General features: G+C 42.3%; 1 protein-coding gene across 3 annotated transcripts in view; it reads left to right on the forward strand.

Moving 5' to 3' along the window:
* The window catches only part of GRAP2 (GRB2 related adaptor protein 2), a 71,842-nt gene continuing 45,937 nt past the window's right edge, over positions 1-25,905 (forward strand). Inside the window, exons 1-2 of one of the 3 annotated variants that reach the window (XM_027070676.2) lie at positions 1-723; positions 6,295-6,435. The gene's annotated coding sequence lies outside the window, so the exon portion shown is untranslated. Of the gene's footprint in view, positions 724-5,449; positions 5,471-6,092; positions 6,436-25,905 lie in introns of those variants that run through there. The other 2 variants (XM_053226826.1, XM_015077928.3) reach the window with 2 other exon arrangements.

Here is a 25,905-nt window from a genome sequence, read left to right on the forward strand (position 1 = left end):
ACCGGCCTGGTACAGGAGGCAGGGAGCAGCCCCTCCATGTTCGCCTGCACCCACAAACAAGAATCTACTACCTGAGGGGAGGATCCAGCCACCAGCGTCGGGGCCTTTTTCTGCTCAAATTCAAGCCCCTCGTTCCCAGGCTGATCGCCTCCTGCGGCCGGGCGCCAGCGCCCATGCCTTTCCCCACTTCCGCTTCCTCACTTCCGGCCCCTCACTTCCGGCTTGTGGGAGGTGTGGTGCCTGCTGCTCCCAGGGCGTCCCGCAAAAGGGACGGGAGGGGTTTAAATGATCCAACTTGGGGCTATCAAGTGGGATGAAGGCAAATGTCTTCATTTAACAACCCACGGGGCTATGATGCTGCCCTATTCCTCCTTTCAAAGAGAAGTTTTTACAATTTGTGTTACCGATGTATTTTAACGGACTGGATCCGGCACCCGCAGCTGATCTCCACCTCAAAGGAGTGTAATAATGGTAGTTTTCCAGGGATGAAAAGAGCAGTGTGTGTGATGGGCAGTGACAGAGTGCCTCCAGTGTGGGCTTTGGGTACCAATGACGCGCAGTTGTTGAAATATTCACCCGATCTTCACGGAGCGCCCACTGCGTGCCAGGGATCCCGCTAAGCTGTAAGGACGTAAGGACCCAGAGAGAAAGAATGAGTCCAATGCTGCCTGAGTTTACAGACTAGTGGAGGTGACAGGCACCGTCACAGAGGATTGTGACAAGGTATGTATCTGGTAATAAGAGAGGAGAGAGCATCTAATTCTGCCAAGGCGTATTTAAGGGCACGTTTCACGGAAAGCTTTACATCAGAATCTTAAAGGATGACAGGGAGTTCACTGGATAGACAAAGTGGAGGAGCCCATTAGAGGCAAAGGACGCATCATGTGTAAAGACTTGAAAGCTGAGAGAGCCTATTATCTTGGTCAGACCGCAAGTACTGCAGCTCCTGTGGCTTCTCAAAGGCTATTTGTGGAACAGCAAAGGTAGATGAAATGGCAGTGGAAAGTCAGGTCATGAAAGACCTTGTCCACACTGCTAGGTGATCCTACCTGGTAGGCATTGAAAATATAATCAAGCCCATGTTTTCAAAGACTATGCCAATATTCCACCAGGATGGAGGGAATAGACTTAGACAATAGCAAAATTCTTCACAGATGGAAGTAACTTTGTTTTTAGCTCCTACGACTTCAATCATAATTATTATTTTAACAGATCTCACGATCAGTACTGACACGTAGGTAGGTAATTATAATCTAAAATGGCAGGAGATATGAAAGAAGCTGGTGTGTTTATAACACTGCTTAGCTGGCTATCATTTAGAGGAGTGAGGATAGTAGCCAGGGGGAAATTAAAAAGGTAGCCTAGAAACAGATTGTTCAGGGCCTTGAATGCCATGCTAAGCTGTTATTCTATAAAACAGTGGGGGACAAACAGCAAGTATTTTATATAGTGAGCGATAGTTTATGAAGATTTTTTTTCTAGGCATATCTTATGTAAACTTCAAAGGAACTCTGAAAAGTAGGTATAATTATTCCATTTTACAAATGAGGAAGTTGAGTTTGGGGAACATGCATTCATTCTACATTATTGAGCACCTGCTAAGGGCCAGGCACGATGTTGAGCTACGGGAATACAAAGAAGTAATAGCCTAATTAAAAAGACAAAAATAAATTAGCAATTATAATAAGTTGCTGTGATAAAAATGTTTGGGGAGTAAAAAAGAGGATTTGTCTAAATCTACATAATTAGAGAAGTCTTCCTGGAAGAGGTGAACTTGAGCTGAGTTTGAAGGAACAAATAGGTTACACAAATTGCCCAGAGATATTCAACTAGCAAGCTGTTTGGCTGGAACTTGACCCAAATTTTCAGTGTCCAATCTATGCCCTTTCCTCTACCCCAAGGACCAATTTTTGGTCTTTGATGTTGAGCTCTATTGACATTCTTTTTTTTTTTTAATGTTTATTTATTTTTGAGAGAGAGAGACAGTATGAGTGAGGGAGGAGCAGAGAGAGGGAGACACAGAATCCGAAGCAGTCTCCATCCAGGCTCTGAGCTGTCAGCACAGAGCCCAATGTGGGGCTCGAACTCACGAGCCGCGAGATCATGACCAGAGCTGAAGTCAGACGGCTACTGACCTAGCCACCCAGGCGCCCCTCTTTTTTTTTTTTTTTAATATTATTTTCAAGTAATCTCTACATCCAATGTGGGGCTTGAACTCACAATCCTGAGATCAAGAGCCACGTGCTCCACCGACTGAGCCAGCCAGGCGTCCCTCCATTGACATTCTCAGTCACAAGTCTACCTGTTGCAGTTTGAAAAGGTTGGATCCCAGTTTTTCCTTTTCAAACCCATTCATTTCCTCCTTTTGGAATGGATCTTTGGATGTCTTTGAAAGGGAGTTGATTAGGCTCAGCAAAACTGTAAAGTGTTCTCTACCTAGTGGAATTAACTTCATTAAAGTGACATAATGTGAGAGGCCCTTCTCTGCTTTCTTCCATTTGGGGGCACCATAATTTAGGTGCAGTACTGTAGCTCACCAAATACACGGTTTTACAATTATGACTTGGTGTGGTTTTTTCCCCCCTGAACTTGGAGTTTTGTAAAAGTGAACAGTTTTCTTCACTTGGTTTCTAGGATCTCGTTGCTTGTCATCTCCTTGGCTGGTTCCTTCTCATTTCTCTGACCTCTCAACTTTGAAGGGGTCTGTTCTCTATCAATATTCATTCCCTGGGTGGCTTTATCCAGTTTCATAAATTTAAATACATTCCATCTCTCTCAACAACTCTCAAGTTTTTATCTCCAGCACTAACCTCTCCTGACCTCCAGACTCATATCTATCTTGACATCCCCACTGGTCTTTCTCATAGACATCTCAAACTTAATATGTCCAAAACCAAACTTTGGATCTTCCAAGCTTGTTCCCCCATCTCAGTGATGACACATCCTTGCTTCTCACTTCTCAGGCCTTGAACCTTGGAGTCACCATTGACACCCCTCTTTGTCGCCCAGACTTCACATCTTATCATCAGCTCACCGTTAAATGCAGAGTGGCCACCAAGTCTGGGTAATATGAGGTTGGTAGGTGATAAATGGTTCATCAATGCCACAGTGTAATTCACAGTAAAGTAATAATATTGATGTTTCCAGACTTTGTGGTCGCCCTGTATATTCAGAATTCACACATTTCCCACCACCTCCACTCTCTACCACCTGTCCTAAGTTGCTGACTTCTCTTGCCAGGACTTTTGCAGTAGCTTCCTAACTGGTCTCCCTGCTTCTCCTCTTGCTCCCTTATGATTTAATCTCAACACAACAATCAGAGTGATGCTTCTAAAGCCTAAAACCCAAGCGAGATCATGTAACTCCCCAGTTCAAAATCTTCCATCGGCTCCTGTTTGACTCAGAATAAAACCATGACCAGCAAGGTCCCATGTGTTCGGGCCCCTGCTCTCTCTCTCACCTCCATCCTGACTCCTCTCCTCCTCACTCATTGTATCAAGCTCGCTCCCACCATAAGGCGTTGCACTTGCCGGTCCCTATACCTGCAAAAGCTATTTCCCCAGAGAGCCATCAGCCTGGCTCCCTCACTTTGTTCTGGACTTAGCTCAAACGTCCTTTGATCTCCCAATAAAATTGCAACCCCCACCCCTCCAACGTCAGCTACACTCTCTCCAACCCTTGCCTCATTTTATGATTCTCTATAGTAGTACAACCATCTGATATATGTAATTATTGTCGGCCAGAAAGTAAGATCCAGGAGGGCAAGGACTATGCTTGGTTCCCTGCTATATTCCCAGCACTTAGAACAGGCCTGATGCAGAGTGGGTATTCAAACTTTATTTACTGAATGAATGGAAAGAGAATATCTGAATCTGTACTACTGAATGAGAAGTACACCCTTTACCATAAAGGTAAGTTAAACATAATTATGTACAAGAAATTCTGATATTAACAATGACCCCTCAAAAGGAACTGCTGAAAATTTTTAAATGAGTATGGTTTTAAAAGAAAATTTCTCTATTATGGAGAAGTCCAGATTTCACATATTCTTGAATCCTCCCAATTTTGCTGATATTTTCGGAGTGTCCCAGGATTGTGCCAGCATTCTCGCATTAGAGTCTTTATTCTTAGCTTCTGCCTTTGCACTTGCTCGATTACAGAGCATCCATGAAATAGATCAGTAGAGTGGCCTCACTCTCCTGTCAGTATGCTCTATAACATGTCTGTTGATCATTACTTACTATTGAGATAACTTCTCTTTTTTTGAGATTTTCCTGTTCTGCATTCTGTCCCACACTTGTAAGGAAAAGGGTTCTATTCTGTTCCCCGAGGGGTAGTACCCTGTGGAAAAGCAGCTTCCTCATTACAGTGCAAGCTGAAAACACCCTGATACTTCCTACAGTATCCACTTGTCTATCCACTTGTCTTTTCTCCTTCCTTCCCACTCTCACTGTTCAACAACTTCGAAACCACTGACTTGGGATAGGACTGTGACCAGAGGATTTCAGTGTCTGAAAACTGGCTATGAAGCTACTGGGTATAATGATGGAATCCAAAAAGGTCCTTAGACCATGAAGACTGAAGAACACTAAGGCCAACGTTGAGATGTTTATTGTTCTAAAGTCTGTGACCTGCTGTTACCTTTAAAATTCTATCTTAATAACCTGTGGAAATAGTGGGAACTCTGATCAGACACAACTTGCATTATTTAACAAGCTTGCATTAACAAAAAGAAAATCCTGGATTAAGAAGTTGGGAATAGCAAATGACCTCCTTTAACTCATTCAATAAATATTTATTGAGCACCTACTGTGACCAAAATATGCTGATGATTCCAAACCAGATTCTTCTTTTCTATTTCAATAAAATTGCTGAGCAATTATAACCAAGGAGAACTCCCCCTCCCAAAAAAAGGAAATTTCAAACAAGATTTAGGTACAAGGGGACGAAAAGTTAAAAAAGGATATCATCTCATAATGTAGCGTGAGTCTAAATTTTAGAACTCCAAACTGAGTCTTATTTTTCTTATTATTTTTTTATACTTATTTTTATTTTGGGGAGAGAGACAGAGTATGAGTGGAGAGGGGCAGAGAGAGAGGGAGACAGCGTCTGAAGCAGGCTCCAGGCTCTGAGCTGTCAGCGCAGAGCCTGACATGGGGCTTGACAAACTCAAAGAACGTGGGCTTGAGATCATAACCTGAGCCAAAGTCAGATGCTCAACCAACTGAGCCACCCAGGTGCCCCCAAACTGAGTCTTATATGATTCCCTCCTTCTTAGCCTTCAAGGAATTAATGCTAGGAAGAACCTGTGAGCCAACATTTCCCTCTTTCTCTTGGGCCTAGTCCCTAAACTCTGACTGGTATTACGTAGCAAGTAGCAACGTCTCTTATTTTGTGCAAAGATGCAGCGTTGGCAATCCATTTTCTAGCAAGAGCAAAGAGAGGAAGAGGCCTTCACAAGCTGCACTTGGTATGGGAACCTACTGGGGGGGGGGGGGCGTTGTTTTTTGTTTTTTTTTTTGTTTTTTTTTTTACAAATTTTAAGGTTAGAACAAAGGAAGCTAAAGGTGACAACAACCTTAGGTCAGTGAAAAACCTTTAAATCCTAGAAGTCCTTTAGCCCAACCAACTCAGGAGAAAGGGAAATCTCAAAAATCTAAGTAACCAGTCCCAGCTCGTGCCTGACTGGCAAAACTGGGGTTAGAACTAATCCTGGCTCAAAACTGCTGCTTCTTTTTCTTTCTTTCTTTCTTTTCTTCCCCCCATTAAGGATAATGTTATGGACTAAGAATAATATTATGGGCTGAGTGTACTAAGAAAGCATTTTTCGCTGGGATTTTAACTTTGTGAGTGATCCCAGGGTGATATTAAATAAGTTCCCTGAAGAAATCCTAATTTTTCTCTGGATTCTTCAATGTACTAAGAGAAAATGGGAGCTTTCCTTCAGAGCGGCAGCAGCTTTGTTGATGGATCATCTCTAGGATTAGAGATTTTCTTATGTGAACATAATTGTTCAGGGGGGGAAATTGCTAAAATTGAAACCAAGCAAAAAGAAGCAAAAGTGTTTCAGAGAACCTCCTGCATTTTAGTTCAACTCTGGCAGCAAGAAAACAAAACCGCATAATCTAAGGCTCACGCCCAACTCTCTGTAGCCCTTGTATCTGCTAGTTCCTGTGTGGTTTGCCTACAGACTACAGGGCTAACGGGGGGTAGTTTGGAGGAGGGAGTAAGAAATAAGGCAGAGAAGGAAGCACTATTAATGGATCTGTGAGCTTGTACCCTGTTTTAATGCAGTCCTTGGAAGACACAAGGTGGACCTGTACTCTGACATGCAGTAATTTTGACGTGAGACTTCACCTTCCTTCTTGCAAGAGAGGATTCTATTAACTTGGTGTCAAAGCCAAGACATAGACTCAACCTCTTCTCTTCAAAAAGGTATGTCATTATACAACACCGGGCCATATACTCTAGAGATCTTGAACAGTTTTACAATTTGCAGCATATTCTCTGTGAGTCAGATTGAATTAAAATGAATCCCTTGGGCTCTCTAAATATTGCTTTTTCACATTGTGGTCCATCAGCAAAGGTCTGTGAATCTTTGGCCTTCTCAATGCTTCTGGTGATGGGGTTCAATTTCCAGCAAAGGAACTTGTTCCTTACCTAGCCCAGCACACAAAATTCTCCACTAATTGGCTTCTGAGCCACCCCAGGGAGAGACTTGAGACCCATTACAGAGGTGAAATCCTCCCTTTCCACAGTCAGCATTCAATCCCTGTTGAAGGTGGGGATGACAGGCTGCGCAGAAATGAGTGAACGTTGGCACGATGGGGCCAGGATTGCTGTCTTACTTACATTTCTATTTCTCTTAATATTCATCTTCCCTTTACAAAGAACACCACTTTGGATTTCTTTACAAAGAGAAAACTTTACAGTGAAATAGGTTTTGAGAGAATATCGTCAATCTTTGTCTCTTTATTGATAACTAGCGCCATGTCCTTAGGATGGTGTCCAGTTCAGGCATCGAGTCTGAAGACAAACTCCTTTATGCTCTCTGTCCCAACTGCTCCTGAATATGAGGGTTGAGTATACCCACCAAGGATTCCCCTAACTTAAAAATACCGTGTTTACGTGCCTGGAATGAGGCCTTGTTACTAGTGTATGTGTAACTTCATCTGCACGGTACTGAAAACACACATCCCCAGATAAATTAAGAGGGAAATGTTTAGGGTCTAAAAATCCAATGGAAAAGATCGCATGTGCTCATGTTATGTCGTCTGAGGGTGGGAATCCTCAGGCCGAAGCATCTTTTGTTCTACACAACTGCATTTATCATCGACTGATTCGTTCTTTAGTTGGGTCACCTTTTTGTTTGTTATTTTTGGTTTCAGAAAGAACATTTAATATAAGCAGATTCTGCTTATAAGTAGACCCAACATTGTCTATAAAACTTCATGTTTATAACATAATATGAAAGCAAACCTCTTTACAAAAGGATCCACTGTTAAACAAAGAACACCATGTAAATCTAGAACCATCTAAGTGCATTTAGATTTCAAGTTTGAAAAATGATTATTTGGACTCTTTTCAAGAACTTTGTTTTTTGTAGACAGAGGCCTGTGTCATTGAATAAAACTACCTTTTTAGACTGGACTTGGAGTGTCTCTCATGTAGTAAACAGGAATCTTATTTTCCCTAAATTGTGATAGGTTCTTTTTTAAAATGACTTTACTGACACAGAGGGGAGGGAGGCTATCAATTTGCTCAATATCAATATGAGTAATACCTCCATTGCTTATATGACATTCTTCTGAATATCTTCTGCATCTTAGGTCCTGATGAAATTCCTTTCATAAGCCTAATTCAGTTGCTCTTCATAGAGCCTACTTCATAGGGATACTATAAGAATAAATGAGTTCGCACAGATGTTAAGTGCCTTGGGAAAAAGGCACTATGAAAATGCAAAATTATATCATTATGGATTATTTCTTTGAAACTTGGTCATTGTCTTTCCACTTTTATATAAAATATATATCCCCTACTGCCTGAAACCATCTCCTTTAGAACCGCTGCCTTCTGGAAGAGGTGAAGTTGATCTCGATTCCCACAAATTTCATGATTCTCAGAGAATAATACCAATTCTTAAACAAGTAACAGTTAGTTGCTGCTGGATTCATCCTAGGGATAGACTCTTCATTTTCATACCCTCGTAAAACAAATTCAAAATTTGGTCAAGAATCTTTGAGACCTAAGTTATTTGAATCAAAAGATGGGGTTGATTGGCCCCCATTTTGTCCATTTTGAGTATTTGCTAAAGCATATCTTGATCTGTAAAGGATCAACACAGCCTCATGTGTCTCCATCTTTCTCTCCCTGTTTCTTTCTTTCTTTCTTCCTTTCTTTCTTCCTTTCGCCTGCCACTTTAAAATTCTCAGGAACAAAATAAATTTAACAAGTAAGCATTACAAACATGTATTGGGCATTTGCTATGTATTAGACCCTGTATTAGGCACTGAGCTCTCTTCAACAATGTTAATATTAGGTTTCAAGAAGCTTGAGCCAATAGACAGTCAGTAAGCAATTTTTAAAAACACTTTTCTTTTTAAATATGCATTCACTGACAAACATTATAGAGAATGAAAAGAAATTGTTACTAAGTACAGGAAGATAAAAGTCTTATATGCTCTCCAAAGATGATGTAAGACATTTTATGAAGAAAGTGAGGGAAATTGTCCAAACATAAAGAAAAGTTGAAGTATTAGTATAACGAATACCTCTAGACTCGCCTGCTAGGCTCACCAACTGCCATCTTTTTACCATATGTGTTCCATCCTTTTGGATTTCTTTCTGAAGTACTTGTAAGTTGCAGACAAAATGACACTTCACTCCTCAATAATTGGGTACACATCTAAGAATAGGGACATTCTCCTATATAACCACAATACTAACATTATACCTAGAAGATGAATTCTAATTCCTTAATATCATCTAATATTTAGACCGTATCTAACCTTCACCATCTGACCTCCAAACACCTTCTGTACCTTTAAAAACAAAGTAGGATCTAATTTTTATAAAGAAAAGCACATTTTACAATCGGCCTTTACGTCTTCTTGTTTAATAACTGGATTTTTTTTGAAGAGTTAGACCAGTTATCTTGTAGAATGCCCCATGCTCTGGATTTGTTGTTCCCTCATGGTGTCATTTAATTTACTCCTCTGCCCCCTGTATTTCCTGTAAACTCCAAGCTTTGACTAACACATTGATTAGATTTCGAGTAAGCGTTTTTTACAGGCTGCTCCATATCACATCTCATCAGGAGGCACATAGTGCCAGGTTGTCCGTCTATTTGGGATTCTCAGTTTGATTATGGCTCAAGGTAGCGACCTCACTCCAGGGAGCTCTCGTTGTAAAGGTACTTTCTCCACCTTTGCAATTAACGAGTTACCTGAGGAGGTGACCGTTGGTGCTGGGGTAGCACCTTAGTTCCCAACAAACTTCACCTGATGGCATTAGATGATAATCCTTGCCAAAATCAACTCTTCCACTGAGGGATCGTATCCATGTTTTGTACACTTTGAAGAAGGATTAGACACACAAATTCGTCACTTTTAGCAGCAATAGCAGGCATTATTGAATGTATACATCAGGCAGTAACAACTACAACAACGATAATAAGGAACATTTACTGGGTGCTTGCTGTGGGTTTGGGGCCAATCCTCCAGGTACTACCTGGGCCAGGTGGGACAAGCTAGTCTTTCTGTGCCTTCGTTTCTTAAGTTACAAAATGAGAGTAATAACGGTACCTATCTCATCGCATTGTTTTGGAAACTAAATGTAGTTGACTCTTGAACAACATGGATTTGACTGCACGGGTCCACTTACACTTGGATTTTCTTCCATAACTACAGTACAGGACTGTACACGTATTTTCTTTTCCTTATGATTTTCTTAATAACATTTTGTTCTCTCTAGCGTACTTCATGGTAGGAAGACAGTGTATGACACATAGAACAAGCAAAGTTGGTGTAAATCGAGTGTTCATGTTATTGGTTAGGCTGCTGGTCAACAGTAGTCTATATCAGTAGTTATGTTTGGGGGGAGTCAAAAGTTAAATACAGATTTTCTTTTTTTTAATTTTTTTTTAAATTTTTTTAATGTTTAAGAGAGAGTGCACACAAGCGGGGCAGGGGCAGAGAGAGAAAGGGAGAGAGACAATTTCCAAGCAGGCTCCACGCTATCAGTGCAGAGCCCAACGTGGGGCTCAAACCCATGAACTGTGAGATCGTGACCTGAGCCGAAATCAAGAGTTGGACGTTCAACCAACTGAGCCACCCAGGCGCCCCTAAAAGTTATACACAGATTTTCGATTGTGTCCCAACCTGCACGCTGTTCAAGGAGCAACTGTAAAGTATACATGTGAAGTCCCTAAAATGGTGTCTTTCTGAAGACAGGCACATTTAATGAGAAGTGACACAAATGGAACCAAATGGGAATCAGTAACAGGACCTCACGCCACCACCACCCAGGTTTTAAGTTCTTGTAAGTAACTGAAAATCTGGGAGCCAAGATATATTTTAGGTTTTGTTCATCTGAATGATAACAGTACATTAAGCATAGATGAGGATACTTACTGCGTTTACATAGCTTAAGGCTCTGTATGAGAAACTTTCAACAAAAGATGTCACTAGGAACTGAAAAATATAGAACCATGAAGGACTAGGAAGGAAGCAAACAGAAAGGAATAATACAAGAGGGAAGTTATGAGTCCGCAGAGCCCTGGGGCAGGAGATGGTATTTTGATATAGTCAAGAGGGGAAAAAACTCCCTCTCGTTTTCCACATTTCTGTACCGTATAAGATTTTACCACTAAAACACAGGATTATAGCCATTGTCAAATTTATAAAAGCTCCCACTGGATTTCTTTATGGGACGATGGATGAGTCTTACAAGTAGGTAACTTCCCTGGTTGGGTATCTCATACTCTCAGATATTCCAGAAGGCAGTCTCTGCTTCTGAAACAAAGAACTGTATGCAGAAAAGGCCTTAAAACCAGTGTCCGGTCCTGCACCTTCATCAGCATTACAAAAGGGTTCCAGTCCTGTCTTCTCCACTCCCTCAATTGCCCTACAGAAAGCTCTCAAGTGTAATTTTCTAAAGAGAACTGAGAATAAATGAGAAAAAAAAATCCAACATTAATAATGTTTTTATGCACTTCGAACACAGCCATTGCTAAATTGGTTCTGCCTTTTTATGTTTTTTAATGAAAAGCAGCCTAATTGATCAATTGGTCATGAATAATACTTTTCCATTTGTTTTTCTCCACGCCGCTCAGCCTTCCAGAACCACGGGCGTAATGCGGCAGCCTACAAATGGTTTATGATTTGTGTCTTTTGTCTAGTGCTTTATGGGAAAATACTGGAAGCAAACTGCTGAGAACTCAGTAGGAACTCAGTAAATAATAAGTAGATAGTTCACTTGTTAAATATGGCTTTAAAGAAATCTCTTTCAGATAACCAGGAAATATTACGACGGAGGTACACAAGTAGGAAAAAAAAAATAACAAAATCCCTGGTTGATTGGTCATTTGCAATTTCTATTCACTGGGGAGACTGGGCAGCTGAGTGGGTTAAATGTCCCTCTCTTGATCTCAGCTCAGGTCATGATCTCACAGTTCCCAAGTTCGAGCCCCACATCGGGCTCTGTGCTGACGGTGCTCTGCCTGCCTGGGATTCTGTCTCACCTTCTCTCTGCCCCTCCCCCACTTGTATACACTCTCTCTCTCTCTCTCTCTCTCTCTCTCTCTCAAAATAAGTTAATTAATTTAAAAAATTTTCTATTCGTCATTTTATAGGCCATAGGTTTCCCGTCTTTTATGGAGCAAAATGTGAGGTCAGATTAGCTTTCCTCCCCTGAATAGATTTCTGTTCTAAAAATACGGATTATGGAATCTCCAAGGCCAGCAGGAAAATCTCAGCCATACATTAAATACATGAATACAGTCAAATTTGAATACGTCAAGCTTTGAAGTTGATCATAAATACGTTGATATCCATAGCACATAGATTCTTACTGGCAGTGGTAAGGTAGGGGTCGGAAGAGAGTGTCAGCCACACATTTAGAAACTGATGGGAGCCATAGAAACTCCTCAGGGAGATTTAAAAAAAAGGGGGGGGGTGTCTAGCACTCATCCATATGCAACTTTATACAGAATTTCTAGTGTTTCAGGAATTCCCCTGGAGTCTACACATATATCCTCGACAAGAAAATTTTCCTTTATCTGAAGTTATTTTATCCTGAGCCCTATAAAGTCTTTCAAAAGAGTGTGCACACATTATTTCATTTGATCTTTGAGGTAGACACACCACATGTTTTACCTCCAGTGTTGCAGTGTGGGAAAAGCAACGCTCTAGAATTTAAGTGACTCTCTCAAGGTCATTTTGCTAACATCCGCCAGGACTTAAGACCAAGGCTGCGAAGTGGATACGCAGGGCTCCTTGTACGACACCGGTCCGGGCACAGCATTCTGGGGACACAGGAACCCTTGATGGGCTTCTGGAGATCTGAATGCTGGCTCTCCTAGAAACTACCTGCGTGACTCTAAACAAAGCCTCGTAATCTCTCTGGGCCTCAGTTTCCTTCGCGGTCAAGTGAGAGGTTAGACCATGTGCTCCAAAGCCTTTTTGGTTCTGTTGCGAACTACTTGACCCCCCTGGGTCTGAGAACAGAGGGAAATGACCTTTTCTGCCATAGATGGCAAGACCTTTCACCCTTCCCTGGAGGTCACACAAGCTGGTGTCCAGGTCACGATGGGTCCCTTTGCAATATCAAATCCCATTAGAAGCTATAAACATAATAGTGTTTTTGTGGGCTGCTTGCTCATTGTTCGGCTGGTTGCTTCATTTCCCTGCAGGGCTGACTGCCTCGCAGCGGATTTGCTCTCTGTGCTCTGCCTCAGACAGACATCCCGCGATTATTTATTATCCCTCTTGGTTAGTTCCGAGTATAATATGGAAATAAATAATGATGATGGACTTATTTGGGGCTGATAAACCTTATCCTTCTATAAAGGTTATTCCTCTTGAAAGACCTAAACCTTCCATCTGATTTTTCATTATTAAGAGTTATTTCCTTTAACGTCCCTGAAATGTGCTTGGAAATCGGAGACCCGTGAGAGGCCTGCAGCGCTGAACACAGAAGCCCTGCAAGTAGAAAGGACATGACCGAGCCTTTTACTTGGGGAGATATCTGGAGAATCTTTGGGTCCGTGTAATTAGGACAAATTCGCATAAGCATTTGTTTCAGATTTATAAAAAATGTCCGTCGCATATGCTGCCAAGGACACAAAATCCATGATGTAGTCCCAGCTTAATTCTGAGTCTCTCTAGGAAGCTAAAACAAGCAGAAAATTCTCATGCTCCCTGTGTCAGTTGCCAGACAGACCCTGAGAACCGAAGGTCTGCTCCGCATAGCAGGAACCACCCTGCTCTAGGCCTTGGGACTAGTCTGAGCCTAGTACTATCGACAGGGCTAAGCCGGCCACCTCAACCATCAGGAAGGTTGCCACAAATCTTTATTTGTGATGACTAGCCAGAGACACGAAATCGGGGGCCCTGTTGCTCAGTCCTTTTGCTTTGTGAGTTTTCTCAATGACCTTCAGGCTGGCGAATGGAGTTCTAGCACCTTTGTACTGAGAAGTATATAATTTGCTCAATAGCGTGTCAGGTCATTGACTGTGGGAAGAAACACTGTCCAGCGATGAGAGCAGTCTGCTCTTTGCTCCTATGTTCTGTGCTCTTTCCTCAGCTTTGTGGATGACCCACCGTGCCCTATCCCCTCCTCTGTCCTTGAGTGAAACCACACCATTCTTCAACCTGCTACACAGGACACTTAAGAAGTGACATGCATTGTTACCCCGAAAGCACTTCTTTACCTCTGACATAATATGAATATGCAATATCTCATTTATAAAATGCATAAGATGGTGCTTTCTTGTGTAGTCAAACTCCTTTTATGGCATTTCTGTCTCTTAGACCAGTATTGGTAAGTAGACTACTAATTCACTTCATCAACTAGGTCTTGTATGATGGTGACACTGGTACCTGGTAAATACCCAAATAAACAAAGAAGGAGAAAGTGTAAAGTCAAAAAAATGCCCTAGCTGGAGAGCAATTCCTAAGACCTGGAGCCAGGCAGATGGTGCTCTTAGATAGAACGTTTTGGTTTTTTTCCAGCACGGATACACAGTTTTTATTTTTAAATGCAAGATGTAAAGGGCCGCCTGGGTGGCTCACCGGGTTAAGCGTCTGACTCTTGATTTAGGCTCAGGTCATGATCAAGCTCATGTAGGGCTCCGTGCTGGGCATTCTCTCGCTTAACATTCTCTCTCTCCCTCTCCCTCTGCCCCTCCCCTGCCTGCGCAAGTGCACACGCAATCTCTCTCTCTCTCTCTCTCTCTCAAAAAATAAATGAATACATAAATAAAGTCCATTAAAATGCAAGATGTAGGGAAAAGTAAGATTTACTGCTCAGCCAACTTTGTCAGCTCAAATTATTTCATGAAGTGAAGGGTCAATTAGGTGCTATTATCATCAAGAGAACAAGCTGTAATGCTCTGTCATATAGATGCTATAAAAAATTACCTGTCTGGTTACTTTAATTCATCTTTGGGCTACCATCAGCAGACATCCCCTCAATCCCTAATTCACGACACCCAGAGCTACCAAGAACGTTTAGGGTAATAAAAACAAAAGAAAATGGTTCCTTTCCCCTAAGGAACATACAAGCTGTTAGGGAAACTGGGCAAATGAAAACCACGGGGCCCAACTCATGCGGAGGAGATAACAGAGCAAGTGGGGCAAGGAGGACTTTGTAGAAAGAGCTTTCTGGAGGAAGTGCACCTGCAGGAGAGGGAGGTGGCTTGATGAAGAGGCATAAGTGTATGCACACACTTGCATCCTTCACAGAAATCAGGGGAGGAACTGGGTCTTCTTCGCTGATGACCCATTTATTTTATCCATTTACTTATATTAAATGACAAGCGTTGAGAAGGCTCTCATGGTTTTTTTTTTTTTTCCTGGAGGAGCCAGAAATTTTACTTCTGCCACTAGAAACCGTGCCTCGGGCTCTTTCCCCAGATAGCCCACTCTTCTCTCACTTCCAGTTATGTCCCTAAATCGTCTTCTTCAAACGTTGATATCCTTGGTTCTTGTGACTCCTCTCCCATGATGGGATTTTGCATCCATCATCATTCTAAGTGCCCACCTCTGACGGACTCCAGTTGAAGGTCCCGCCTAGATCGTGGTGCCCAGAATGGGACAGAGCACCCCAGGAGCCATCTGGCAAATGCAGAACACCACAGAGTCATTGCCTCCCCTGCTCTAGGCCTTATATTTCTATTAACATGGCCCAAGATTGTATTAGCCTTTTTGGCATTTGTGTCACACTGCTGACTCATACCGAAATTGTGGTCAACTAAAACCCATGAGTTCCCATGCGTTACTATTAAGCCAGATCTTCCTTATTCTCTACTTACGCTATTAATTAAACACATACACACACACACACACACACACACACACACACACACACACACATGCCTAGGCACAGAGGTTTAAACGCAAAGACATTTATCCCTACCGTACTAAGTCATATTGATAACAACCTATCAAAATATTTCAGGGGCACCTGGGTGGCTCACTGGTTAAGTGACCAACTCTTGATTTTGGCTCAGGTCATGATCGCACGATTTGTGGGATCAAGCCTTGCGTCAGCACTATCAGAGCAGAGCCTGCCTGGGATTCTCAGTCTCCCTCTCTCTGCCCCTCCCCTGCTCCTGCTCTAGCTCGCTCTGTCTCTCTCTCTCTCTCTCAAAATAAATAAATAAACATTTAAAAATTATTTTAGAGCTAGCAAACTAGTACTGTCTCCCAGCAGGTATTTGTTGCTGGCGTAGCTAGTCTCATGTTGGATCCCCCAGAACAGGTCTCAAAAAGGATCAGGACTTCATTATCTTCTTCCTATCAGTGAATTGTCTGCAACCCTGGACAAATCTACATCCTTAGACAGATAAGTGAGCCTCAGTCTGTCTGACTTGGGAAGAAATGTGAACGGCCATTTCCTTCCCAAGGATGTACAACAGTGAGTCCACTGTCTACAAAACTGTAAGTACAAGTTCCTTAGAGGCATATCATGCGAGAGGAGGAAAATGTTATTTCAGGCTCTCAGCAGCGTTTGGAAGATTTGGTTATGCTTACCACTGTCCGTTATAGTAAGTAACATTCATTGCAACTGTTTTAAACCTATAGCTGAGTGGTCTGATTTGGGGCCATGGTAATTTCTTGTGATGTCAGTACAGTTTCAGTGCAGTTATTTGTGATTTGAGTAAACATGATAAGGTGTATCTGTTTGGTCGCAAAGCTTGGTTTAAAGCGATTCTTCTCTCTCCATCCCCTCCCCAGCTGCATCCTTACCCCAACCTCTTCCGTTAGTAAAATAAGGACTTCAAAGACCTTAAAGTTTAGGTTTCTGTCAGACCTTTGGAAACCCCTAAAAGTCTTACCAAACTAGCTTAGCAGATCATAGGTTTTCTTTCCCGGCCCAAGCAGAGAACTCACAATAACTTGTATAACATGTCTAATTTCCAGCTAATCGAAATGTTGCATTTCAAAACTCACACTTGTGAGCAGTTTTGTTTTTTTTCTTACAGAAAGGTGCAGGGAACATCCGCATTTTCCTAATCTGTCACTCCAATGCAAATTTTAATGTTGCTCTCATGACCTTGTAATCATTAAGATTCAAAGAGCTCCTCCCCTCCCCCTCCCCAGTGATTTTGATCTATGGCATCGCTATCAACTATTCAAACACCAGTGTTGATTCTACCTAGGAGCCTGTTAGAAATGAGGGTCTCAGACCCTGCCTCAGAATTGCAATCTGAACTTTAAGAAAATTCCCCTGGTAATTCTTATGCACAATAAAATATGAGAAGAACTGACCTACGGTACAGCGTTTTCACCCCACTTTACCCAGCATCCGTCTTGTATCATAATACAGTTGTAAAATTGCATTTTGTGTTGATTAAGAGTTTAGAGTAGTTAATTAAAATTTTGCCAGATTTAAAGAGTTTATACACATCCAACTATTTCTCAAAGTATATATCACTGGCTCTAAAATACTGTTGACTTTCTGAGTTGTTGTTGAACAGGGGTTGTCAACAGAGAGCTATTTGATATCCCCTCCCTGCCGGGGACACCTGGCAATTCCTGGAGACATTTTTCGTTGTCATAATTTGGGGGTGGGGGATGCTACCAGCGTCTGGTGGGTGGAGGCCAGCAATGCTGCTAAGGATCCTACATTGCACAGGACGGCCCCCTTAGCAAAGATTTAACCAGCCCCAAATGTCAATAGTAATAATGTTGAGAAAACCTGTTACGGAGGTATATAGTTTGTAGGTAAAGAGTCAGACGTGCAACCATACACTACACAACTCCATGGGAAAATGGAGCCTTGTGGTATGTCACAACACGGCCAGAGAACAGATAGGCTGGCAGTGGCCTGAATGATGATGGTAGGGACATGGGAGGAAGGGAGTAGGGGATCCAGCCACAGGTGAAAAGAGACATCTAGAACACATGGTCACCAGTGCTCTGTGCACAAAGACAGTCAGCTTTAGGGAACAGGGATGGGGTTCAGAGACGGGACACCAGAGATGAGCTGGGGGGAGGTTGGAGAGACACAAAGCTTCAGTCCTAGAGTGGATACTAGATATGATCCCCAAATGATGTTAGGCCTGGAAAACAAGAAAGGATTTCAGGTGTTAGCCTCAGAGGACACAGTGGATTTCAGGTAAATCCAGTAAAACAGGGACTTAGGAGCAAGACAAAATCCCATTCGCTAGAATTGGGACACCTCTGAGCCTGGCTGCTGCAGGGGGTGACCTGAGGCAGAGTTAGCCAAGCGTTCAGCCACAGTGAGCTTCTTAAATCCCTCCCAACCGAGAAAAGGCTTAGTGCTGAGTTTACAGTATGGTAGACTCGCAGGAAGGGGTCAAGTGCTTCCAGCTATGGAGAACAGTAGGCAAGGATCAAGCCAGGTCCTGACACCAGCTGGTGAAAAATCATGGGAGAAGAACTGGAATAGAGCTTACAAGGTCCTTGGGGTCATTTCCCTGCTGCACCGCACCGAAATCATTTCAGAAAGATTATCTACTCTTCAACTGTAAAATTTCCAGAGAAAGATGTCTGAAAGATCGTGTTGTATAATCCATCTCAGTCAAGCTTCTTCGCCATTCCTAAGCCCAAATCCCCTTCGTGAGATGTAAATCGGCCTTCTTTCATCCAACCAGGGTGGCTATGTGCTAACATTCAGTATGCTGAACAACCCAAGAATGGCCGTACCCAGCCTTCTCTTTCCTAGGGTAAAGGATCTCCATTGCATTAGCACGGCACCCTAGGATCCTCTCCCCAACCTCTTAATCCCTTTGATATTGTCTGGAATCCTCTCCAAGTCCTGCCTGCTTGTGATAGTCACCACCAAAATGTATTTAGTAAATGTATACTGCGTGCTGACTGCCCCTTTGACAATAGAAGGCAAAGAAGAGAGAATCTAAAAAGATACATGTTGGGTTTTGTTGGTTTTCATTAGCCTCTTTTGTCTCTCGAAGGAGTTGTCATTCTTTGCTGAGTTCATAGTCCAGTTGGGGTGAGAGTCCTTAGGCTAAGTTCCACTGCAGAAAGTATTCTGCAAATACTTTCACTGTGACCCTCACCTGAGGACAATAGAGTACACTATCATATAAAATAGCTCCGATGTGAATTTAGCTGTGAATAAAACTGGGATAAATGCATTTGTTCAGTTCCAGAGAAGGCATTATACTGCCATGTGGATTTTGTTTCAAATGAGCTGCAAAACAAAATTCTTTTCCACAGAAAGGGATTTGTTCAAGTGAATTCGCTCACTTTGCTGCGACTGGATTAATTTCATTTCACATCATGTCTCTAAGTAGAAAAGCAAACTGATTTGCATCAGGCTAAATGGATATGTTGATGTACCCAAAGTCAGTAAGACTCATTCCAACTAGATTACAGCAATCACGGTGTCCTGGTTGTTTTAGCTTCTACAAAGTAGTTGCCAAAGTGCGCTGCTTCGGTATGTGAGAGGCAGTTTATAAAGTCACCATAGATGGAGATGTTGCAGAACGAGAGACAACATAGAGGCATCAAAAGAGATGAGCATTTCTCCCTTCCTCCAGGTTGACCCACCCTTTCACTCCTCGATGTTACAAAAGAATATTCATTGTATTCTGTTCCCGTGTTCTAAAAGCCACCATTTTATATTTTTGAGTTGTGCTGTTGGCACTGCTCAAGATACACACCCAACACCCCCTCGTGGTGGCACGGGTATTGACTATGGGCTTGCTGAGTGTTCGGTACTGTGCTAAGTACCACCACCCACCCCCTAATGAACCGCTACCCTACACGCACTCCATCCTCTCTACCTTCTGCATCACTCATTTCCAAAGCCACAATCCCATCATCCTCCTGTGACTCTCCATCGCTATCTATCTCAGGACCCTTTCTTTCATGTCTCCCAAATTGCTGACTGTATCCTGGTGTGCACTTCTAACACAATAAGGCTGCTAGTGGAAATTTTTCTGATTTCTATAGCTAGTAGTTTCTATAAGTAGTAGTTACTTTCAAAGGAAATAGCTTGTGGAGATGAGCCTGCGGTGTCACAGGGCTGTTATGTGGATCAAACGCAATAATGTGGATAAAAAAGCCATTTATAAATTGTAACATGCTCTCCAAAGGTAAATTATGACCGTATTACATGATTTTAGGGTTTAAAAAGCAGCTGGATGATATATAAAAATTCAGTAAGACTCAGTAGCACAGTTGGAAAAGGAAGTGAGAGAATTTAGGGCATTGACCTCCCCATCAATAAGCCAGAGGCCCCTCAACGTCTTTTACAGCCAGAGCACGCCCATTTTGTTGAGAACATACACCCGGTTCCAAGGACCATGTCTGCTCACCATTCTGGAACAAGGCCTTCCCTCTTGCTTGAAGCTACCCCATCCCCCACATAGCCACCTTCCTAAATCCAAGCCAGCCTTGAAGGGCTAGCCCCAAACCTGCCCCTTCTTCCTAGTCCTTCCCCAGACAGAATCAGTCTTCCTCCCCAGCACTCATGTCAGCCTTACTTATGAGGGGTTCGATCCCCTCAAATAGACTGTGACGTGCCGAAGGGCAGGATCCATGGTAGCATCTGCCAGGCCCTCCCCTACCAGTAACAACGCAAAGTAGAGTTGCCAGAGGCTAAAAGGGGATTCCAGGGACCAAAAATGGCCTCCAAAAAAGGTTTTATCCCCAGAGACTGGTCTCAGACATGGAAATATTTTCACTCACGTAACCCATCTAAAATGGAACAGGGCCTATTAAAAAGAGTCGCAAAGACTCCATGCGTGGTGGGGTCATAGAGGCTTTTTATTACTCCTCTTTGTCCTTTCCTGTACATTGCAAACTCCTACTTTGAAGTGAGTTAAGTAACTTTTATTGTCACCTGATTTTTAGCCCTGAAGTTTTCCTGTAATTTAAATTATAAAAATCATTCTTCACTTCCAGCTTAGTTGTATTTTCTCTACTGAACATGGTCCCCCTGAAATTGTTAGTTCTTAGACTATGCTTCACACAATGCCAGATTGCATCGCACCCTTATTGAAAGGATCTCCTTGTGCAGAGTGTGTGTGTGTGGGGGGGGTTCTTGGAGGATGAAAAGCACCAGTTTTTAGCACATTAAAAAAAAATCCTTGAGCTGTTTTGTTATTTTAATACTTTATCTTTGGCAGAGCAGAAAGTCTTTTTTAGGAATTATCTCTAAAACGATTAGCCATATGACTATTGCCAAGTACGTAATAGGTGCTCAATAAATATTTTAAAAATAGATTAAAATACTATGCACTTCGAAATGAAAGATAACTTCAGTCCATCTAAAACAGAAAGCAACGGGTATAGTTTCCGATCGCTCCTCTTTTGTGTTCATTAGAAATCACAGAGGGGCACATGGGTGGCTCAGTCGGTTAAGCATCCGACTTTGGTTCAGGTCGTGATCTCGTGGTTCCTGAGTTCGAGCCCCACATGGGGCTCTCTGCCGTCAGCACAGAGCCTGCTTCAGATCCTCTGTCCCCCTCTCTTTCTGCACCCCCCCCCCGCTTATGCTGTCTCTCTCTCTCAAAATAAATAAATAAATAAACATTTAAAAAATTAAAAAAAAAAGAAATCATAGAAAAAGGGGAAAATGGGGAAAAGATCCAACACCATTATGGACTCTGCACTGATGAGAGCAGATAGTAATTTTGTGGATAGCGGTTTGATGCGCAATTATTTGAGGGATTTATTGTCATCACGGTTTAAAGCTGTGTCGTTACTGTATTACAAGATTGGCCCAGAGCCCTCATCTGATACCAAACTCTCCAGCCTCACCTCTGCTTTTTCATCAGCAGTCCACGCCCCGCTTCTGTCAAACTCTGTGCCGCGGTCCTGGCACGGACCCCAAACCTAAAACTCCAGCCAACTCCTTAACAACACACGACCTCCCCTTCACCTGCCAGATGCCTCTTGTTCTCAGACACTGCACCCTGAAATCGGGGGCTTTCAATGAGTTAAAAAGGGAAATATAGAATTACCTCGCTCTACCAGTATTTTAAGTGTTCTTGTAGACTTAATGAGAGCTCTTGTATAAAACCACTTGAACTCTTTCTTAAGATATGCTCATTTTTTTCTCTCTTTGATTGAGCTGTTGACCTTCTGGATATAGGACCAGCTATTACCTCGAGTATGTTTGGAACTATTCTTGCCCTAACCATTCTAAAATGTAATTAGCATTACAATATTATTGTAGGAACTCATCCCCTTGGGCTGGGATCTCATTAGACAGCACAGACCGAGCAGACTCGTGTGTGCCTCACACTCAGGGGGAAAAATCTCTAAGAAAAATCCATGGCATTGGGGGGAAAGTTAAAACTGGTGATTTCGTGAGCCCTCTCTTGCACATTTCTTTGATTTGTCTAAGGATATAAACAGAGAGAGGACTGTGGTTCTTCGGTTTGAAAAACGAAAGCAACTCTGTTTTCTCAGAGCTCTGCTTATGCAATGTGGCTGTTCTCACAGCTCTGGGTCAATCAAAACCCTAAATAATGCATTTTAGAACTCTGGCTTCTCCCTCTAAGAAATGCATCTCATTTTAAGGCATGATCCCATTCACGCTTGCAGCCACAGATGTTATAGGGAATGAATATTTTCCAGGGGGTAGGTAACAAATAGGGGAAAATTGAGGCCCAAGCAGGTATAATACTTCATGTGTTATTCACACTCTTCCTTGAACATTCTCCACCTCTCCCCCATAGAAGATTTTTATTTTCTGCGTTGAAAATCATTTCATGCTGCCTGCTCGGTTATTTCAGTACGTTTCCTAACTTTTGGACCAATCCCAACTGTTATGAAATCTTATATGAATAATAATGAAGCTCTTCATTCCTGGGGATCCTGAAGGTTATCATTTTCGGTTCATCGCAGGGCGCTTTGGATGCCTCGACCAAGTCCTAAATGATTGGAACCTTCAGGAGAAAGCTTGCCTGATTCTGCCATTCACCTCCTTTATGAGTCTATAATGCATTTTAATGTGCAGAGATATGTCACATAAACAGTCATTTCTCATTATTATAATAACACTTTTCCTTAATTGCAAAAATATATCTGACCTGAATTTATTCTTGTCATGGCTTGTGTGCACAAGCGGAGTCTTGTTTGCCTCTACATTATATTAATAATGTATAAATTAGCTTCCCAGTGCTGCCCAAATAAGAAACAGAAAGGATTTATCTAAATCATGAAACATGAAATGAAGCTAACGCTTTGTTAATTATATTTTAAGGGCAGTCTTGACATTAGGTAGTGTAGCAAAATTTAGGCCTAATTTTTGAGAGAAGATAACAGAAACCCCACTCAATTAACAAAACATTTGTTTAGCACCGACTGTGCACAAATTCTGAGAGGCAAAAGAGGCTAAGACAAATAAAATTGGCCAATTCAGTTCTATAGCCATAGCTAAAAGGCAATAAAGGGCAAGGTAACATAAGTGTTTTGATTTAGTGTCAGTTAGCTTAAATATATTAAACTGAACCATATGATGGGGTGCCTGGGTGGCTCAGTCAGTTGAGCCTCCAACTTTGGCTCAGGTCATGATCTCGTGGTTAGTGGGTTCGAGCCCCGCATAGGGGTTGCACTGAGAGCTCAGAGCCTGGAACCTGCTTCAAATTCTGTGACTCCCTCTCTCTCTGTCTCCCCTGCTCGAGCTCACGCTTGTTCTCTCACTCTCTCTCTCTCTCTCTCAAAATCGAATAAACATTTTAAAAAACTTAAATTGAACCGTATGAAATTGACAATGTCTGACCATTTTTCACCAAAAGAAGTGGCAATTTCATACGATTCAACCTAATATTAATGCACTCTTAAAACGTACCAGGTCCTAAAACATTAGACTGTTCATTTTCTTTCTGTTTTTTAAATTAAATTATTCATTTCAAGCTGTCATTATTAGAAAATCAATACACGGTAAATACAAGTCAGAGATTTTACTCCTGTTTTTTTATTTTTATTTTTGTAGACTCAAAATTAACATAAGTTTGTAGTTTTAAAGTGTCTGATTATATTAGATATTTCTCTTTATTTGCTTTAGAGTCATGGACCCTGCTACCTGTCCTTCCATTCAATTTTTCATGCCATTCCCACTGTGATCTTCACGCAAAACCATCATCTCCGTTCCCTTCTTTTCTGCAGAAGTGGATGTTTGACTGCAGAAAACTCCACTTTTTTGAAATATTTCTCTATAGCGGATTAAATCTAATGTCCAGTTTGACCCAAAATTATAGGTTCCCGAGAAATCAGAGCAAGTTGCCATTCACGTATGCCACTAAATCCATTCTTCTAATTCCTTCAACATTTAACAAATAGTTACTGAGCACCTATTTTGCACAAGCATTGAAACTGGTCCTCTGCCAAATATGAAGTTGTATCAACAAAGATGTGTGCATTAATATAAATACAGATTTAATGCTAACTCAATACCAGGCACTGCTCCAAGCACTTGACATGTATTAATCTATTGAGCCCTGCCCAAGGGGGTGGGTACCATTGTCATATCCATTTTATAGATGGGGAAACAGACCAGAAAAGTTAAGTGAGCTTCTAGAACCCAAACCCTTAACCAAGGCACCGATAATTTATCTAGTCATGGTGGGGGACCCATGTTAAAAAGTAAGTGTTTCTCCCAAACTATGGCCCCTAAAGTCTGACCAACTCCCAGAGCCTGCAGATGCCCTAAAATAGTAAGTAGCAACCCAGGCGACTCGTATACAACATCAGAAAACATTTGTACCTAACCTGATGGGTCTCCTTCCAGCTCAGGACACTGAAGCATGCCCCCTGGAGGCCCTCAGCACACCCCAGGACACACATGCTGACCTACACATTCCTGCAGAGTCACATCTTAACCCAAATCTTATCACAACCCTGCCAAAGGCCAGGCACTATCAAGAAAATGTTCACCCTTCTTCCCGTTAGGCCCCATGTGTGAACACTGATAACAGATCTAAATTCGAAGAAAATCAACAGAAGTCATCTCAGTCAACCTGAAAATTGTAGTGACTCATTCACACCCTTTCACAGGGCTCCTACTGGGCGGCCCTGGTTCCACGGAGCAAGCCTCCAGGCATCCTGCAGCCGGGCACAGCACGAGGACCCGAGTAGCCTTGACTTCCTTGTGCTCAGCATCTGAGTTGCTCAGCAAGCTGCCCCTGTTCTGTGCTGCCCATGACCCCCCTGCTTATGTCCCCAGGGCAAGCTAAACAAGGTTGCCTTGGAAAAAAGAACAGAGGAGATGCTGACTTTTCAGCCCCAAGAGTAAATTCCATCACTATGGAGCTAAAATCATAACATCTAAATTTGACTCGACTGGTGTCTGCTCTTATAAATACACACACACATGTGGATGCTTAAACCATGTGTGCGGACTGCCAACAACAAAACAAAACACAACATCTCATTAGAAAGACGAGCTGGTAGACCAACTCACTAGAACAAAGAAAAGAAAAGCAGGTACTCCAATTTCACCAAACACACACACACACACACACACACACACACACACACACATTGGTGTAGTGAAGCCCATGAGAAAACTAGTTGCCCTGGCAATGAAGGACAGTTTATGTGCTCAAGGATTTTCTTGTTCAAATTTAAAGGAGCCACAGGAACTTACTGAGCTTCCGTGGGCTAAGTTTTAGGTCTCCGTCCTGAGACGAGGGTCTGTCTGGCTTCTATTTCAGCCTCTAGTAAAGCCGTAAGCAGAGTAGGTAAGAGCAACAGCTCGGGGCCAGGCGGCCCTGGCTGGAGCATCAGCACCACCATTTCCCAGCTGTGCCGCCCAGGTGAGTTACTTAACCATCAGTAATGGCGCCTCCATCTCCTCACCTGTAAAATGGGAGAAATACATCCAAAAAATGGACCTGCCTGGGTTGATTGTGAGGATCTGGTGAAATAACACATGGTAAAACATTTGGAACGATGCCTGGTTCTGAGCAAGCCTTCCATAACATGTGAGTTATTTGCAACAATAACTTGAAATGACTTCCCGCATCCCACCTGAAACTGACTTCTTTGTTTTTACCGTATGTCTCCCAGCACTGTAATCCCATTTTGTCTCCTTTTGTGTGCATGCAGAGGGAGGATGTTTAGCTGTCCTTGGAATACAATCTCTCCTTTCATTAAGAACCATTATTAAGTCTCTTTAAGTTTCTCTCCTGCAGTAAATGATCCAGATGACTTAATCGTTCTGCTTTACATGCTTTAATCATTT

This window comes from Acinonyx jubatus, chromosome B4 (genome assembly GCF_027475565.1).
Source record: "Acinonyx jubatus isolate Ajub_Pintada_27869175 chromosome B4, VMU_Ajub_asm_v1.0, whole genome shotgun sequence".
In the NCBI taxonomy this organism is placed as follows: Eukaryota; Metazoa; Chordata; class Mammalia; order Carnivora; family Felidae; genus Acinonyx; species Acinonyx jubatus.